The sequence below is a fragment of the Athene cunicularia genome (genome assembly GCF_003259725.1).
Source record: "Athene cunicularia isolate RWA chromosome 2 unlocalized genomic scaffold, athCun1 chr2_part1, whole genome shotgun sequence".
NCBI classification, from domain to species: Eukaryota; Metazoa; Chordata; class Aves; order Strigiformes; family Strigidae; genus Athene; species Athene cunicularia.
In genome coordinates this window covers 21,170,325-21,189,541 of record NW_020799095.1, presented here as the reverse complement: position 1 = coordinate 21,189,541, position 19,217 = coordinate 21,170,325, and the positions used below count along the sequence as shown (strand labels likewise).

Below are 19,217 nucleotides of genomic sequence, written 5' to 3'. Positions count from 1 at the left end.
GCAGGTGCCAGCCCGCCCGTCCCGGGGTCTCGGGGCTCTGCGGTCTTTCCGCGGGCGCTGCCCTCTTGCCTTTCCGTGGCGTCGGCTTGCGGGGTGGCCTTTTCTAGGCAGGAAAAGCTGTTTGTTCGGCTAAAGCGGCCGAATACGGCCCTGGTTGTGTCGCGGCATCGTGTCCCTAAAAGGAAGCGGACTTTGAATTGGGAAGGGAAATAACGCCTTTGGGGTGTTTAGAGCGGTGCCTTTTGTTAGCGCCTTTCTAAAATTAAACTGTCGGTGGAAAAATGATCTTTGTTACGGATCCAACTTTCCACTCCTCCGGTTGAAGCTCGGTAGGCGCAGGGATGATCCTGCGGATCCCCAGCCAGGGACAGAGAGAGTGAGGTTTAACGGCGTATGTTTGTACGAGAGAGAAAAGCAGAACCCTAGCACTTGGCGCTGACTTCTTACACTCCTTTGTTCTACTCTTCAGTGTGTGATTTTTGTATCCTGTCTTTTAAGGAGCCTATTTTTTTTCCCGTAACTAATCTTTGAAAGCATAGCTTTACCAGCAAGCTGATTTTTTTTTTTCTTAATACTCACAGATCATCTCATGGCTACTTACTGGAATCTCTCTCGAATGCTAATCTTGTTTTCAGTTTTCACATTTGTTAATTGCTTGACTGACTTTCAGAAATGGTGAAGTGCCGTTGTTTGCTTCCTGGTTCATGGAAGAGCACGCTCTCTGGACCTAGTGTATCTTCATACCTGTTTGGGTACAAAAGCGCAGTGTGATACGATTTTATTTTAACAAAACAGACGATTTCTGTCTGTTTTCCTGATTTTAGAAATCACAGAAATACAGGGATGTACCACCATATAGTTTTACTTGAATCAACAAGTGTAAATAAGAGAGATTGATTATAACGGATTCCCTTGACTTTTTTCTGTGTGAAACCAAAAATGCCTCGAAGGGAATGCCCTTAAAACAGAAGTGCTTTTTATATTCTGGTCCAGAAAGATACCCTTGTGTAGTACTAACAGGGTTCTGTCACTGGCTCAACCATGAAGGCTGAAATTGGGGTTTAAGTGGTCTTTTGTTGGTTCACTGCAGGGTGGGAACTTTACCCGCTGTGAACAAATTTTGTGATGTTGTAGTACGCTGATAATCTCTGTGGCACTATTAAATAGCAAGAAGCCTACAAGCTTCCTTTCATATTCCAGAAAGAACCCCCTGTCAGGCATTTAGTCTACTAAAGTATGCATATTACATTAATTTTTTCTTAACGTGAGAATGTCAATACTGTCACTTCATCCTAGTTCACAGAGTAAACAGGCAAACAGAGTTTTTCCTTGGCAGCCTCACTGGAGCTCACTTGGTGACTTAAAGCTGCAAGAGTGGTCCATCTGTAAGGATAAGAAAATACTTGAACACTAGCTAAAAATGTTTATTGCTCTTACCTATGGAAGGCTTCTGTATGACCTTCATCCCACAAATTTGCAGACATTTCACAATCTTTGGTTTATTGTTGCAAGATGATGATGAGGTAATGAAGTGGTGTTACCTCCATCTTATGTATAGAATTTGAAACATGGAGGCAGCAAATGATTTTTCCAGGGTGGTGTAGGGAGTCTGTGTCAGGGCCCAGAACTGGAATCTGAAAAATGTAGGTTTTGTACTTTTGTGTCTTGGTCCTTATTTTCTTTTATCTGCTGTATCTGGTTGTTACACAATATATTAAGTTGTATTACTGTGTGGTAATTGATAATTTAAGTTGTGGGTGTTACTGAGGGAAAAGGACGTGTTAACTTCACTGCCTCAATATTGTTTAGATTTCAGTTGCTAAATATCATATGAAAAAGCCCTTATTTCCTCATCAGGTTATACATCTGATACTTTTGATTTGTGAAGCAGATACCAGTGGTTAGATTTTTTCCCCTATGGTTGGTTAGTTCTTGCCGGTGCAGTTCTGCTCTTGGGAATTTATGATGGCTATTGTAATACATGTATAGGTGATCCTAAACACCTCATGTTTTCTGCAGCTGTCAAGAGCAAGGTCCATGCAAGAAAATAACAAGGATTTCTTTAATTAAGAATTAGTAATACAATATACAATACAATAAATGCCTTTTCTTGGGCTAAGATGGGGAGAAGGGACTGCCTTATTCCTTGGAGAGTGCACTATGAAACTCTCAGTCTTTGGACATGGAGGAGCAGAAAAGGAGATGCTGAACTGGTTTAACTGGTTTCAAGCTATTTTCTGTCAAATGACTAACCTTCATTTGTATCTTAAAGGCTTGCTTGAATTATGACCATGTACTCTGCTGCTCTGCTAGTGTTAGTATGGGTCAAAGATCCTACAGCCTCTTTCTGTGCCAGGGCTTAGCATGATCAGAAACCACGTCTGACCTGCTACATTCGATAAAATAACAGGTCAAACAAGTACTGATATTCCTATGACTTATTCTCCTAGCTCCCACCCCGCTGGTCAGAACTAAGGACTTCCCTTTGTAATGGATCACCTGCAGTGGGTTTTTATGAGTTTAGGTAAACTCTACGTCTGCAGCATCTTGTGGTTGTGACTTCCACAGGTGCTTGAAGAAGGACCTCTATTTGGTTTTGAGCTTGCTACTTCACGGTTTAGTTTGATTCCCCTCCCCCAGTTCCTGTTTTGGGAGAATGTGAAGAATTGTTCCCTGTTCACCCTTGATATGCAGTCATGCCTTGACAGACCTGTATTATCCTCTGCCACTGTCTTTTTGCCAAGCTGAATTCTTAAGTTTATTTAATCATTCCTTTAGAAAAGCCATTTCATGTGGTTCTCAAGTGCGTTTTCATAAAATGGTTCTGTCTTCTGTGTGGCCTGGGCTATGGGAAGTCTCCTTCATGTGGAGTTGAACTTTCAGACAGATCTTTGCTGGGCTTTGGATCTCCTGTTTCCAATGCTGGCCAAAGTGAGGAGCATCTAATAGGGTTATTACTCATTTAGATCAATGCAAGTTCAAGGGGTTTTTATTGCTAGAAATATCTGGTTTTTTTCTGACACAGATCCTAATCTGTGAATATGTTACTTTTCCACCCCCGGTTGATTTGCATTGTATAAGTCTTTGACTTCCTTAAGTATTTTTATTTTATTGTAAATGGCATTTTTTTTTAGGTTTCATCTGGTTTTGGATCTCAGGACAGCCACTGGATCTATGATATGATCTGTCAACATTACTAAGTCTTGTTTTGTACCAGAAGCTAGATTATAAAAAGACTGCAAAAGAATAACTGAAGGCAGCCAGGGACTGGTGAGCATGATAGATGTTTGAACACAATAGGTATGTCTTTGAATTAGAATACCCTATCGTCAGAGTGCTCGTCTGAAACATGAATAGGGATCTTCATCTGCTACCAATTCCCTGTGGGACCCTGCACTAAGTTAGGTTTCCTCTACACTGTGAAATTTAGGAACAAATCCCAACACTTGACTCTAGCTGTATCCGAAGCCTGGCATGATGAGACCTGTGCTCGCTTCATCTTCTCTTGAAGCCTGACTTGAAGGCTGTTCAAGCATATGGGACAGAAAAACACCAATATATCCTCCAAAGGATTGTCTGACCCAGCAGGGGCCTGGTTTAGCAGTGTTGAGGTGAGCAGCATTCTCCAGTGGGAAGTACAGGACAGCAGTGTGAAAGTACCATTTTGGGACTTGACGGTTCATTTAACGGTGTGGTTCTCATTGGTCTGATTTAGCCTAAGTGTTGGTGGTTTGCTCCTAGACCTGATCTGACTGAGCAGAGCCAGCTTTGGTGGTTTTGCACCCAGAATATAGTGAGTGTAGCAGCCATCTATAGAGATTTCTTTAGAGAAAACTGCTCACAAATTTATTTGTATAGGCTGCAAAGGGCATTTTTTATTATATGCTTCTATTTTTATGTATATACTTAACTGCTAATCGTACAAGGGCAACCTGCATAATCTTCCCACAGGTAGTAAGGGTTAGCAGCGCAAAGAAGGAATTTTAAGGTGCTCAGTTACTGTGATAATGAGGGCAATGTGTGTGCCTTAGATAAATGTGCATTTGGACTACCTGGTTAAAAGCTTCTTTAAAAAAAGAAATCAGCATTCCTTTCATAACAAAACCAAATACATATACTCCTTGCTCTATTTATATACTCAACATTGGATCTGTAAGAAAAAATGAAATTGCTCCTTTGCAGGTTGATTACATATTCTCTTAATTGTTTGTTCTAGATGGTCCTAGTATGAAAAACTTGCTCAGACAATGTATCTTTCTTGCTTTTCATATGAGACTTTAAGTCATTATAATTCTTTTTGATTAAGAGAAATCCAAGCTTTAAACAAATTTTTTCATGCATATGAATTCCATGTAAGTAGGTACTTTAATTTTTTTTGTAAGTGTAATAGAAGAAATAGCATACAGGCAGATTTTTGCTGATAAAGACTGAGATGTATTTAGTGACTGTGAAGCAATATGTGCCCTTGCAAGGTATAGTTCTTTCCATTTAAGCTTTTTAAGTGGTGACAATAACCCAGTTGTGCATTAGCACAGATTCTGTAAGAGTTGATTTGCAATGGCTTTTCAGACAGGTGTTACTAAAATAAATTCAAAGCTTTAGAGATGTAAAGTAAATAAAGTTACATAAAGCTGCAAGGGAAATACATCTCCGTGTAAAAGAACGTTGAAAAACTTTACAGCACCTATAAATCCTGCACCACCTTTTGGGAATAGTGAGTGTTATACTGGGAAAAACAGAGATCCTGGGAGTGTCAGCAGCAGTTAGTGACAATTAAACCTTTCATCTGGTGAAAATGGTGGAGGCAGTTGGGTTAAATATATGTAATTTCTGACTAATTTTTTTAACCTAGGACAAGTTTATTTAAACTCTGCTTACAGTCAATTGCAGATATATGTACCTTTTTTCAGGATTAGGGTGACTCTTAGGACAGAGGAATAAGATTGTGTTGAATGGTTATGTGCTATTAAGTTCAGATTGCTTTAAGAGACATCATCTTTTACTCCTCAGCTTATTTTTTGTCCTCATTCCTCCTGTTTAGATTCAATAATTCTTGTGTCTGTGTTGCACATAGGGCAGTAGGCCTCTGTCTCACTGCCTGAGCCTACAGGTAAAGTAATTCCATTTGGATACTTCGTGTGCAATAAACTTCACCTGTGATCTGCCATGGTTGCCCATTAAACTATGGATTTGATTTCTGATATTGTTTCTTTTCCCAAATGATCTGTTGTCAATTAAATATGAGTCCTCTCCTCAACTGCAGCTGTACTTGTTAATTTAAAATAGTAATTATCTTCAGAGGTAACTAAAATGCTCAGAGATCAGTCAGAGATAATGCTGGTGTATGAGAGGAAGATTGACATGGAAAAAAATCTATTGCTTCTCCCTAGTGAGAAGTCTGTGGAGTGTAGTAGTATTCTGCCATGCCTGAAAACCCTTTTGAATTTGTCACACTGTTCTTCTTAAATCTACTTGTAGATCTTCTAAGAGAGTGCAAAAGTCAAAATAAAAGCTCTTCCAAAATAAAAAGCAAAGTAGTCAGTCCAGTGACCAGAAAGATGGGTACAATGGTGAAGTGGCCATATTTATGGCATCATAATGCTCTTCAAGATTCTATATGCTGTAAAGCTGAGAGCAGAACGAAACACTTGAGTTTCAGAGTTAAACAACTTTAGTCTTCTGTGAAGTGTGGTTGTATAGTGCAAGCACAATAAAGGGAAATAATTTATTTTTAACATATTTCTGGTAAACCTTTTGACTTGGTTCACAGTTTTGCAATGGAGTTGGATAGGTGCAAGTGACAGCTCATGTAGATCAGATTGCGAGACTAGAAGGTGCTTAGTTCCTAGTCAAAGGGAAAGTAGTTAAGAGGTAAGCTGGTCAGGAGTCAGTACGGAAGCTGAAACCTGGGTAATGACTGATACATATGGTAAGAGTCCTTTTTTTCCTGTTGTTGAGTCTTGTTCCCACCCCATCTTTACATATGCTTCTATTACTAAGTATGTTTTAATATAGTAAAAGAACTTCCTCACATGCCCTATATTAAAAAAACCCCATCGTTTGTCAAGTTACGTATTTTGTTTTTTAAGCTCCCAGAAGTCAGGAAAATATTTCCAGGAAGTAAATCCATAGCAATTCCTACTGTAATAGGAACTCTGTCTATAAGGGCTGTTAGTTGCTGTGCGTCTAAGAGCTTTTGAAATTAGAAATGTGTTTTTTCCTAGTAAAGAAACTATAGAGTTTTCTGTGGAAACTGTAAAATTCATTGAGTACTTCATACATAAGCATGTTTTAGAGTCCTGTGTAAGAATTTTCTCTGCAAAATCAGTTATTTTTAGGCCAGATGGAGAAGTTTATTATAGAGATTCCTTGCAGTTGTTGCAGACTCACAGTAGCGGACAAAGATTATTGCTTTTAGTCAGTCTATAAGAAGAATGGATTACCTCTGCTGAGAATTAGAATTGAGGACAGACAGGTCAGACGAGAAAAGTGCTAGATGAAGTCTGGGACAGAGAGGTTGGTCAGGGACACAGGAAGGAAGCATGTCCTGTGATGTCTTGAATCCTAACGAGTTACAGCCTTCTGCAGTTCCTTCAGCTACTGCAGACAAAACAATTAAATGTGGATTTGGGGTTCTACTTCATTGTAATAACCAGTTTCATGTGTTTTCCTTAACTGTGTTTTCTTTTCATGCAGAAAAAGAAGTCTAAGCAGTTTAAGAGTTCATAATTTGCAATCTTAAGTGATCCTTTCATTTTAGGTTTTGTTTCCATGAATGAAATCCTCAACTTCTCTAGAAATGATTTTAAGAAGGAAAATTCATTCAGTATATTCAAGTGCACGTTAGTAATTTTTCTATGATCAGGCATGGGGTGAAATCTTACGAACGTGTTACTGAACATTAACAGACATGGGACTTGTCATTTATTTTCACTACCACTTCATGCCTCAAGTGATATAAAATTAGAAAAATTAAGTATGTTTTTTGTTTGAAATGCTCAAGGAGATGTCAACCCTTTAGAAAGAAGGGGAGATGGTGAGTTTCCTTTCAATCTACAATCTTCTCTGAATGTGCCAGTATTGATATGAGTTTTGTTAAAGTCTTGTTGCTGGTTTTGTCCTGTGTCTCTGCACCTCTCTGAAGTTGCTCCTGAAGCCTGTGCTGTTAAGTCTCTTTTCTGTTTTAGGTCTGCTTTGACTATATTATCTTAATGCATGGTTTCCTGTGACCGAGGCCTGAGGATGCCTGAATCATCAGCCTGTGCTACAGAAGCCTGGTGGTGTGCTGTTGAATATTCTGTCCAATGTGTTTTTTTGTTCCCCTACATTTTGTGGCAAAAAGAGGCCCCAGTCAGCATGTCCGCAGTGCTGCTTGAATCCTTGGCTCTGCTCTTGAGATTCGTAGTCCTGTGCATCCGTCTCGGCTCCCTTCCCAGCACAGGGAAGCACCTGCTTCTCCTGTGCTCAAGTATGTGGATGAGGTCTTTTGCCAGGTTTTGAGTTTGGCTACCTTGTTTTGCAGAACTTCTAAAGAAGACTTTTCCTGGAATTAGAGAAATGAAAATATACTCATAATTTACTTTTCCAAAGGAGACAAGAGAAGGGCTTTGTATTTTCACTTGTTTCCTGTTATAACATTTATTGGTGTGTGCTGAAAAGTGCCTTCTTCCCAATGTGCCATTAGTATGTCGGTTTATTTGCATTGCTGTTGTACCTCCAAGATCCTTTGTTATAATAATGGACTGGTTGTTTTGTTACCTACACTCCTAAATCATCAAGGCTATCAGGTCTCTCCTGGGATGAAGTTGTGCAATTCTTGAACTTTCATATGTAAGCAGTGGTCCACAGCTCCCTGAAGCCAAAGCATTTTATGGGTAGCCTGTTTGATGCTAGGGCTAGTTTAGTAGCTTAATGCTCACCCTGACTTGGTTTTGTCTCTTGGGTATAGGAAGGCCCGATTCTTTCCTCATTTTCCTTTCTCTTGTCTTGTCAGTTTAAATAGTTGTTGACCTTTTCAGTCTGACCTGGTAGGTATCAGAACTGCAAAAGCAGTGTTATGGTATGAAGAGACAACACACAAAAATCTTTTGATGCTGAGGGAGAACACTATGTCACTGATGGGGAAAAGGGCACTGTCTTCCTAGCGTAGACCAAGATGTTCCCCATTTATTCTTTTTCAATACCCTTTTTACTTGTTTTTTGTAATCCCTGTATAAATTACTTGGTTCCTGTTAATAACTACATTATTAGATTACTGAATAGCTACTTTAGTGTTCTCAACAGTTGGCTAAAGGTTCATATCAATGTATTCTTAATCTGAAATACTAACTCTTGTTTTTGCAGCATTGTTATCAATAGAGGAAAATTTCCACCTATTGCAAAGGCCCTGATTGGGAGTCATGTTGAATATTTGCTTTCTTTTCTTTTAGGTTTAAAAAAATCTCAACATTTAGGTTGGCACTTCTGCTACCTTTGCATTTTATCTTCTATTAGCAAAGAACATATGCTCTGTAGAGTTGAAGAACTAGAAAATCTAGCATATCAAACTAAGGCAAATCAGTGCTCGAGGGAGAATGCAAGTAACTTGGTTTGCATGGGCTTTAACAGTTCATTGAGAGTTTGGCTGTATCCATGACTGAACAAATCTATGTTTTAGGATTTAGCATCAGTTCACTTCTTAAAATTAGAAATAATTATTTAATTTTTTGTAAAGTTTTCCTCATTGTATGATAGATGCAGTCGCTTTTAACAGGTTTTGAGCTGTTGAAGAGCTTCTGTTTCTTTCAAACTGACAGAAGGTGTGCACTGAAAGTTATATGCTTTTTCACTGAAAGTCAATGTATTTTTTTCTAGATCCACATTCAAGAGCCCTAGGTTTACTGGCATGTCTTTTTGAAGTCCTTGAGAAACCAGCCAAGCCTTTCATTGTGTTTTCTCACTCCAGAAAAAAAAAATAATCTTTATCTGTTGCATTAATAAACCTTTTAAATTCTTCATATATTGCATTCTCATAGGAAGTGAGCTGTAGATATTTAATGTAGCTTTTACTGGCATTCTTACTCTCTTGTATGTACATATGTATGCACGCGCACACACACCTACAGATATACATCCCGTGGAATCTTTACTTAGGTTATCTGCAGAAGTATGTTGCTCATATTTGTCTTTCCAGTGCATGAACCATGATGCTGTAAACAAGAAAATAGATTTCCCTATCCATAGTTTCAAATGTCATTGTACCAAACTGACATTGATACAAGCCAGACAACCACAAAGCGGATGTATGCTTTTTCTGCTGAAGGAAGCCAGGCTGGCTGGCATAGTGATGTTTTATGCCCATTTAAAAGGATATTAAACCTATTCCAGTTGGAAATCCTAACTCCTGCAGCAATGCTTGGCTTCAGAAACTGGGTTGGGTGTGGGTGGGTGGTTGTGGTCTGATGCTGAGCCTATTCTCTCAGCATATTTGTGGTACGCTGGATTCTGAAACTTCTCAGCCAACAATGGAAATTCTGTGAATCATTTCAGAGAGATAAATAAGCAGGTCTACTGAATTAAATATAGAACCGAATAATACACCATTAGTAATTGTCCTATTGTTAATTTTGGATGCATAATTAAACTCTTAATGCTGCCTGAGATGTTTTTTAGGTGTCACTGAGGTATAGACTTTCACACAGATTGCTAGTCTTCAGGTGTGAATTTCTGTTGTAGAAACTGCTGGAGGAAGTTTGATCGATCTAGTTTAAATATCTAAAAAGTGCCTAAAGCTGAAGCTGTGAAGCTGCTCTCAAGAGATTCCCTAAGATCTCACCCTAAACCAGGCAAGCAGAGTGTTTTAGATAAGCTATTTTCTGGAAGAGTTTGTGTTTTTCCAGTGATGGTAGAAAGCAAGAATTGCAGGGTCAGACTTAGGTGTCTGTTGTCATTCATTTTTAAAGTTAGGTCAAATGCACCCCATTTTTGTCTTCTGACACTTGGCCTTTTGGTCAAGAAAAGTGTATACATGTTTTGGCTTACCCGATTACTTCCTAAAATGATCAACAATTAGATAGTAGTTCTCACAACCAATAGCATCAATTAAATTGTCTTTTTTTGCATTGAACTGAGCTGACTGACAGCTGTCCATGCTTCCATTTCCAGTTCGTGGGCATGAAGTGTTTCAGGAACTGTTGCAGTCTAAATGGTACTGGCTGAAGGTGGGATCTGCTGCCTCTCTGATGGAGTGGGGTAAAATAGTATATACCTGCTCTGGTCTACATCTGGGTGAAGCAGATGCCTCTCACTCGGTAACTTCTAGCTTTTTGTAATGTGATTATGCTGTTAGCACATGATGCTAATACTGGAAAATAGATACAGATTAGTGAAGCAACAGGTTAATTACTCTATTTTTTCTAGCTCGGGTGATTTATATTGCTGCTTTATTTGACTTCCTTTCATGGCAATGTTTCTTAATTCTGAGATTCTGGCCACCTGTGTACATAAATGTATTTTTGAGCACTGAGTTTTCATCTGATTGCAATTATGATCAAAATTGCTTATAAATATATCTTTGAGGAGCACAGCTACAGAGTTGCATTCATAGCATTCATAATAGCCTTTGCTTGCAATGCTGTGTTTATAGATAGACTATGTATTCTTACAGTTAGTTTGATGGACTTCAAAGTCTCCTGAATCAGGATTACCAGCAAAGACATATTCTTGGGTTTAGGCATTTTCAGATAAATGTTTCATTTAATGTAATTTATGTCCAGATGCAGCATGGAAGAAGATTAAGAAAAAGGAAGCTGAACTGTTGAAATTGAGAGAAAATATGGTGTTTTGAGCACTTTGGCAACTGTGTCTATGCATGGTATATCAAAATAGAGGAAACTTTGCCATACATGAGCTTTTTGGTTACCAGAGACTGATCTCCCAGTTTGTTCTGATGTGTGAATAGTGTCAAGAGTCCAGTACTCTCTGACCAGCTTCTTAAATGTTCCACACACAGAGCATGTGATGTTTAGAATCTAATTTACTTATCTGAAGATAGTTGATGATACATGGGATTTCTGATTGAGCAGAGTGATACAAAATATACGGAAAAGACATTACAAATTTAAGTTAGACGTAACAAAGTAAAGCAATTGCAATACACAGTTCAATCACAATACCAATGTGATTTCTATTACTAGTCCCTACAGTATGCTCGCCATTACGATGCTAAGCATCCCCAGGCACTGGGAAGAAATATGTGGGTTGAATCACAATATTCACAATTGTGATTGGCTCAAGGCTTTTTGTTTTTATCACCAAAGACTAGGTGAATCTTTTCTCTCATCTTAAATGAAGCAACCTAAAGTCCTCCTACAAAATTAGTAATAGAACATGCTGATCCAGGCCAGTCCTCTTGGGTTTTTTGTTTACTTCCCCTCACCTGGCTTCACTGAAGTGCCACCCAGCTCTGGGTGCTGTTGTCATAGTAGTCCCAAGTAGAATATGCTGTCATGGGTGAGTAATGCTTGTCTTAAGCGTTTGTGGATTTAAGAGACAGTGTTTCTTGAAGTAAAGAGTGAGGTGAAGCTACATATGGGATACACGATGCCTGTAAGTTACCTGACTTTATATGAAACATTGATTTACTGAAAGAAGTTTGCCTTTGGTCTAGTCTAGTTTCTGAAAGCAGCCTGTAGAATTGGGTAGGTATTAAAAAAAAAAAAGGGGGGGCGGAGGTAGGATATAGATAGATGGGATTACTACATTTCTTTCTTTCATGCTCTTGTCATACAGCAGTTTTTGGTTTAGAAGGTTGTGCCAGCCTTGTGTTTAATAGCCCTTGATAGACTCCTCTTCCATGAATTCCTTTAAGAGCTTTCAGGCTTCTGCACAGAGGTGAAGAAATGCCTTTCCAAAGTCAGGCTGAGAGCGCTGGTATGTGAGCTGCCAAGCCGTAGGTAGGATAGAAAGTGTGTGCCCCCTTGCTGCGTATTCAGTCTGTAATAGCTATTTTTCTGACTCACCTGGAATAATTGATTGTGTAGGCACCCCACGCCATACACTGTTGGGTGGGTTTTGGTGGTTTTTTCAACACGCAACTTGTGGATATGAATCAGTATCTATTGCTGTAGAATTATCTCAGCTTGGCCTGAGAGGAATTGTATCCATTGCTGCCTAGAAAATAACCATTTGCCGGTTAAAGCAATCCAAGTGTTGACTACTTTTATCCCCCACTCCATGAATTTGTTCACCCAAAGTAGTGTGTTCTGTCAAAATGTTCAACCTTCTCTGAGGAGGAGGAAGCAGCTGCAGGGAACGTGGGACTGCTTTTGGGATGCAGAGTGATACAGATCAGTTATGGACTCCTTTTCTGTCCAAGTGAATGCTGCTAATGGCATCATCAGTGTTAGCTGGTATGTTTGGAATAGTCGACATGGTGCAAAAGGTTGTGCATTTCCACTGCTGGCTCTTTGTACCATTGCATTTTAGTCAGAAATAAGAGAATTCCGGTGTCTGGAGGCTTATTCGCTGTCCTGCAGGTAAAAAGCTACATGTTAACTCGGTGAACCCCTTTCCCTTGCACATGTTTTGAAGAAATAATTAGGGAGTTCTAAGTTAAAATTTACTTCACGGCTTACATCAGTTGTCATTTTATTAAAGCCAAGGCCTTCACCGCTTGCAAGTGTGTAGGAGTTGCTGGCTATTAATACATCCCTCCTCCGATTACTGTATTTAGTTCCCGAAATAATAAACTGTTAGCAACTGGGAGGCATTACTTTCTGGAGAATGCACACTTTGTATTTGTTGTTTTATTTTTAAGCTTAGCCCTTGTAATTTTGAAGACATTTGATGAGTTTTCAAATGCTGCAGTGCTGTATCCTAGAGACACTGATGATCTCCTGTGCTTTTGCTGCTGCTCAGAGCTTTGAGATATCAAGAAAAATGGAAGCAGCACATCTTTTGATTTTATTGTCATGATATTTAATTCATATGAGTAGGGTCTATACTAAAAACTTCCAGTGGGCTGATACATTAAAAAAAGAGAAGCAGGATGGACTTGGAGTGATACTCTACATGAGAAAGCTTCTCTTCCTTCACTGGCCTTCATTACGGAGCTGTTCTTCAGTTGTCTTGTGTCTGAAGGACTTAATTGCTAGAAATGAAGCCTTTCTGGTAATTTTTTTTTACACAATTTCTTCCTCATACCTGCACTTACTGGTTTATTGGAGACCTGGTTCAGGGGGACTCTATATAAAGTAACTCCAGTAATGCTTTCTTCCAAGTGTGCTGTGGACAGTGTCTAGTACAACTCTCTGAAAAACATTTTTCCTTTAGCAACATCATCTCTTATGGTGATTGCTGAGAGAGACAGTACTGTCTTCTGCTTGTTTTCTAAATTCGCCTGACCCTTATCTCTGCCAATCCTTTTTGCCCCTTCTTTTTCTGAGAGGTTTTCTTGCTGGCAAGGCATGCAAGCTTGGAGTTGGATGACTAGCCATCACCTTAAAATGAATGTTAATTGGGTATGAACTGATCTGTAGCAATACACTTGTCTCCATTATCTCAGGGTACTCCAGTTAGGAGCACAGCAGTTTAAGAGAGATCTCAACAGCCTGAGAAAAGCTCCCACTAATACCTTGTCTTTGAAAATTATATATAATTCTTCCTCTTAGTTGCTGAAAGAAATCTTGTTACTGAAAGATAACTTTCTCTGTGTGTCAATCCAAGTGTATGATTTCATTTTCTTGACTTGTATTTTCACCTGTCAATGATTATGAATTTTATTCTGTGGGTTTGACTTTGACTGTGCCATGATTCATGCATTTTTCATAATGGTTGTTGATTATGAGACAGAGAAGTCCATTGCCTTGGTTTAATTTACAGTTCTCTTGACCTTATGAATTGTATCTGGAGTGCTTCGGTTGTGGGAGGTTTCTGTCTTGTTTTTTACCTTGTTATTCAGCTGATCCGGTTCTGTAGAAATTCATGGTTAGTGACCTAAGAAGGACCTGCTCTTCTGAAATACCTTTAATGAGCTGGCTCTCTAATACAGTGCATGATTGGATGTTAAACTGTGATAGTAATTTTTTTTTTGGCTGTTTTTTCAAGAAACATCTTCCTGTGTATCCCAATTTAGCAGTTAGGTGGTGAGATTTATTGTTCAAATTTTGGTGAGTTTGTCTACTCGTGTTTTTTCTGTGCTTACTTAATTCTCAACTGGATAACTACTCACAGGTTGCATGCACAAGTCTTGGCTGGAGAATCTTGCATGGGCACAATTTTTTCTTTTTTCTTTAATGTGTGGTAAGTTTCATTCTCTTTCAGTATTTGTACTTGCTGCAGAATGAAACCAATTCCACTTGTTTCATCTGTTTTCTCCCCCACTAGGCATACTAACAAAGCACCTTTTATTAGAGTGCACACTTATTCTTTATTGTGAAAAAACACTGTCCTGTGATTAAAAAAACCCCACAAAACCTAGAAGATCAAGTGCCTTAAGAGCTTCTGGAAGGCTCTTTTGGGAAAGTCAGGGCATTTAGTGTGTGTCAAAAACCTGCTATAACACTATCTTAAGATAATACACGATAGTCATTGGTGGCTAGGGCATGCTTCCAAGTATGAAATCAAAGGTTGGTATCTAGTTGCTTCATGTGCTGGAAGCAAAATTAGTCCATAACAGAAGAGGTATTTTTCAGCAATATACATGTGGATTAACAGTATCCTTTTTTCATTAAATATTAAAACATGTGGTTGATTGTATTTACCCTGCATGTAGTTATGTGACTATTTAGTCCCTGCATGTTGCCATTGCGGCTGTTTGTGCAATAAAATCAGTGAGGGGATTTTAATGTGGTGACAGCCTGGCTCTGGCTTTACTGTTTGTAATGAGTGAGACCTTTGGCATAAGGGTTTCATAAACATTGTAACTCTGCTGGTGGCCTCTGTGGGCAAAATAGCAAGATAAACCTTCCAGCTGCCAGCGCTGCCCTTCCTCCTGATTTGTACCATGGTTGAAGTTACAGACCTCCAGGTTATTAGTCACTTAAAATAAAAATATATGTTTTAGGAACGAAGGGCAACAGTAGGAAAATGGTGATGAAATGGCATGAGTCAAACTGCATAAAGAAAACCAAGCATGTGTCTCAGAGCATAGGGGCTTGGTGTTGCAAGGTCCCCAGATGTGCAGTGGAGAGGAAAGGTGGCTTCTTAGCGCTGCTCTGGTCCTTTACTCAGCACTTGGGACCCTGGGAAGTAGTGGATAAAGCTGCTTGTTTCCTTATTTTTCAACAATATCAAAGTGAGCTTCAGCAGGTGGTAGGTAGTGTTGCTGCTGCTCTTCATGTTGTGGGGTCGCCATTATGTTGCCTTGGATGTACAAATACAGTGCTTTTCCTTCATGCTGACCAAACCTGGGAAATGTCAGCAGCTGAGGTAGATTTCATAGCCTTACAAGGGTGTGAAAACTGTGTTAAAGCAGGAAATGCTTTACAGCTGTCATGGCAGTGAACACTGTATCACCTGTGTGTGTTGCGGTGGCTCACTGCACCTGGGTGTTGGGAAGTGTCAGTGGAAAAGGAGGAGCTGTGAGAGTCCCTGCAGGGACTCAGTGTCTGGGTAGATAGTGGAAAGTGGGAAGCCTGATGAGGATTTGGCAAGAACCAGCGGCTGCATTGCATCCGCTCTGTTGTCCCCTTACATTGCTCTGTTCCTCTGTACTGGTAATGATGTATGAGTTTTCCACCTACAGATTTTGTTAGCTCGTAAGCTAGCTGCCTCCTGCCTTCTCAGGGAGAGGAGACAGATGCTGGCTGTGTGCTGTCATGTTTCCTCTCCATCAGAAGTGCAAGGACAGCTCTTCTTCTATGCTGCTCAAGTTCAGGAATTTGCTTTTAACCTAACTCCTTGTCTTGCTGCTGAAAGAAGAGGAAAACCCTCCTAAGCCAGGAACTGTAACAGTAAGAGGATGAAAATGCCTAGTAACTTGATGGATGAAGAAGACCCAGTAAAGCCTTTTAATGTCCTGGATATTCCACTTCTTGGGGGGCAAAAAAAAGATTGATATGTGGGTTGGGGTTTTTCCTTCATAGAAAATCTCCCCATCTATGCTTTTATTTGACTTTGTGATGAGTGCTCCTGTCTTGCATGATGTCTGAGCAAGGGAAGGAGATGGAAGTAATTCCTGCCAAGCATCTGTTCCTGTGAAAGCTGGTGGTGCTGTGTTGGTGGTGTTCTGGCAGCTCTCTCCAGCACCCTTGTCAATCAAACACCATCCGTGCGATTGCATTGATGGAGCAACAGTATGCCATGGAGCAGTGCTGATGGAGCCCACCAGTGGGCTGCCCAAAGGATTGCCACCTGCCCCCGTGGGCTCTCTTGTTGTTCTTAGTGCCCTGCATACGTAGAGCCATAGAATCTTGGTAGGGAGTTTTATTAAACAGGGTTTTTTTTTTATGTTGTCTGGCATTGATTTCCCTTGCTCTGTAACTAGGGCAGTGGAGTTTTGCTGCTGTGAAGCAACTGTCCTTGAATTCATCATGAGCATGTTAGTGTTTGAAGAATCTCAGATGATTCTGAGCTTTCTGTTAGAAGAAGTGTAAAATAATGCTTAGAAAAATAGTATTGGTTTGGATAAACATTTTCAGTATTTTTTTTTCAATTTGAGCAATATGTTTCCAAGAACAAATGTTTCCAGTGTTTTAGCTTGGCAGAAACTTCAGCCTTATCAAGGCTTTAAATAATTTATGAATTAATCATCATAAGAATTTCCCTGTGGTATGGATAAAAGACTGCATTTTTCTAAATTGTAAAGCAAGTCCAAATTTGCTGAGGCTCTGAAGTAACTTTTACTTCACCTCTTCCTGGTTTTAGAAATTAATTTTATTAATTAATGCTGGCATTAATAATGTTACAATTTTTATTGTGTAAGAAGGATTGGTTGATTATAGAAACTGCTATATCATGTATGTCTAGATCCCTCAGTTTTATTTTAACTGTTTAGGGTCTTTAGCACATAAATGAGAAGCAGCTGTAGAGAAAGCTAAACTTGTGGACTTAAAGCAGTTTCAGGGAATGTACCAACTCAACTTACGGGTTTTTTTTAAGTATCAATCTGTCTTGTAGAAGCCTGTTAACAAGAGTAGGAGTGGAACTTGGGAAACTGTTTTACGTCATGCGTTTTTTTATTTTGCTGATGAATTTTTAGCTGCAAATTAGTTAGCAGCAGCCTTAGACATTTTGTGGTTTGCATAGAAAACTATCCCATTCTGGAGCATAGTGCCTGGTTCTGTACTGCTCTCTTGATATCTTCTGCTTGAGTCAGCCCAGCCTAGCTTCTGACTTACCTGCTTACAAAATAAAAAGTGTTTGGGTATGAAGTTTGAACCTCTACAACAGGTTTTCTGGATCCTAAAGGGAGAATCAAGAGTAGAGCATCTATTGCTGAGCCTGTCCCATCTTCTGTAGAGAAGTGGAGTCTGTGAAAGGAGTGTGCTAGAGCTATCATTTCTTCAACTCTTGCCCTCTTTCATGCTGACAATTCCTATGATCCTGGAGGATGTTGGGCTGCAAGATAGAAGTTTGACTGGTGGTTTGGATTTTCTTTTTGAGGCTATTCCTTCCTACCCATACACATTGTTAAGATCTTTACTCTTCTGAAACCATTATGACTTTTCTAGCTGACATTTCAAAATTTGCCTTTGGCTTTGACCTACCCAGATCCTGGTACTTTTCCAAATGGAGAACATATGTAATAGTTCAGGGTCTTTCATGATCTCAAGGCTTTATAGCTGCATGACACCTGAGAGGCAGGCTGCACTTCCATGCAGTCAAATGTGCTGTGTGAGTTTATATGCTGCCATCCTGAGTTTACAACCTTCAGCTATCACTTTTGTGCTGTTGTTGGTGTGTTCTTGATTAAAAAAACAAAAACCCCAAACCAAAAAACCCACACATTTTTGCATTGCATTCACTTTTGTAAATTTTAAACTATTGTCCAGGCACCTGTTGTGGCATCAGCACTTTAAAATCTCATCTGCAGTAGCTGGTGTCATTTGCAGTTTAGATACATCTTGGGCTGTCATATAGATCACTGGGTTGGTTTTGTTCTGGCTCATGCTGCAGTTTCTTGATGAAAGTGCCTGTGCTCTCCCTGGGCCACTGCTTGAGGGAGTGCCTTATAAAGCCTGACCCTCATTCGAGCATAGTGTGCAGTGTGTTTAAAGCTAAATATAGAAGGCGGCAGATCCTGTGTTCCTAGTAATTAACTATTCAACAGTCTCTTCTGTTGCACTGAACCTCTATTAAACCTGCCCCAAGTGGTGAGTCTAACTGCTTTTTAAAAAATCTTCCCAGCTGTCTTAAAGGGCATATTTTGTATTCACATGGAACAGTTTTAATATCTGGTAGTCAAGCTTCAGGTGCATGCAACTCTTTTTGCATTTTAAAAAGACAGTGCATCAAAGGAAAGGAGAGATCTAGTGCTAGAAACTTATGCATTTATATCTTTTAGAGCAACTGGGAAACTGTATCAGTACAGCTGAGTTGAAGGTCAGGTGTCATTCATGTCATTTTCCCCCAAGGCTTCTGTGTGTTCATTAGGGACGTGGGCTGTGTCAATCCTGGCCCGATGGCATGTTTGTGCTCTGAAAGAGCTGTGACAGGAGGATTAACTCTTATCTGCTGCATGGCTTGCTTGATGCTTTCTTTCCAAACCTGATGGGCTCCTCTCACAATCAGTTGAAATGAGTGTTTTTAGACCCAGAGCAAGGCATAATGTATAGGGGCCAAGCATAAAACCAGTCAGAAATAGGTAGGCGAATATTATATATTATAGATCAGTCTCTTACAGATAACTGAAGGTCAGAAAGACAAACCAGATAAATAAGTCAAATCTAGCTGGTCAGTGGCTAGAGGCTAGGCGGTTGCTTATCCCTCTTGACTGATAGATTATCTGCTTAATTAACTTGTAAAGCACCTCCTGTTCCTCTGCCAGTGAGACAGCTAAGTGGAGAAAAAAGACTTTTGAGCTCTGCTGTGAAGGGAGGCTTGGATCCTACAGCTCTTTAGAAGATCCTGTGATATTGTGGTTTGCCATTTTTATCTCTCTTTGCAGATGGGCAAATAACTTTTCCAGAATGCTGTTTAGTGTTGCAGTTGTTTCAAAATGCTTCTTGGTCTTAAACCATAGCTTTAGATTGCAGTGATAAATGTGAGCCTCTTGGTTTAACCATCTTGCATCTTTG

The 19,217-nt window shown here is 39.6% G+C and overlaps 1 protein-coding gene and 1 long non-coding RNA gene across 2 annotated transcripts in view; both read left to right on the top strand.

Annotated features, from left to right (window-relative positions):
- LOC113476551 overlaps window positions 1-6,101 on the top strand; it is a 9,938-nt gene extending 3,837 nt beyond the window's left edge. The window contains exons 2-3 of the long non-coding RNA XR_003397748.1: window positions 5,319-5,324; window positions 6,090-6,101. This is a non-coding gene — a long non-coding RNA (uncharacterized LOC113476551). The remainder of the gene's footprint in view (window positions 1-5,318; window positions 5,325-6,089) is intronic.
- A 12,936-nt stretch (window positions 6,102-19,037) lies between these two features.
- The window catches only part of BZW2 (basic leucine zipper and W2 domains 2), a 40,942-nt gene continuing 40,762 nt past the window's right edge, over window positions 19,038-19,217 (top strand). The window contains exon 1 of the mRNA XM_026842278.1: window positions 19,038-19,060. The gene's annotated coding sequence lies outside the window, so the exon portion shown is untranslated. The remainder of the gene's footprint in view (window positions 19,061-19,217) is intronic.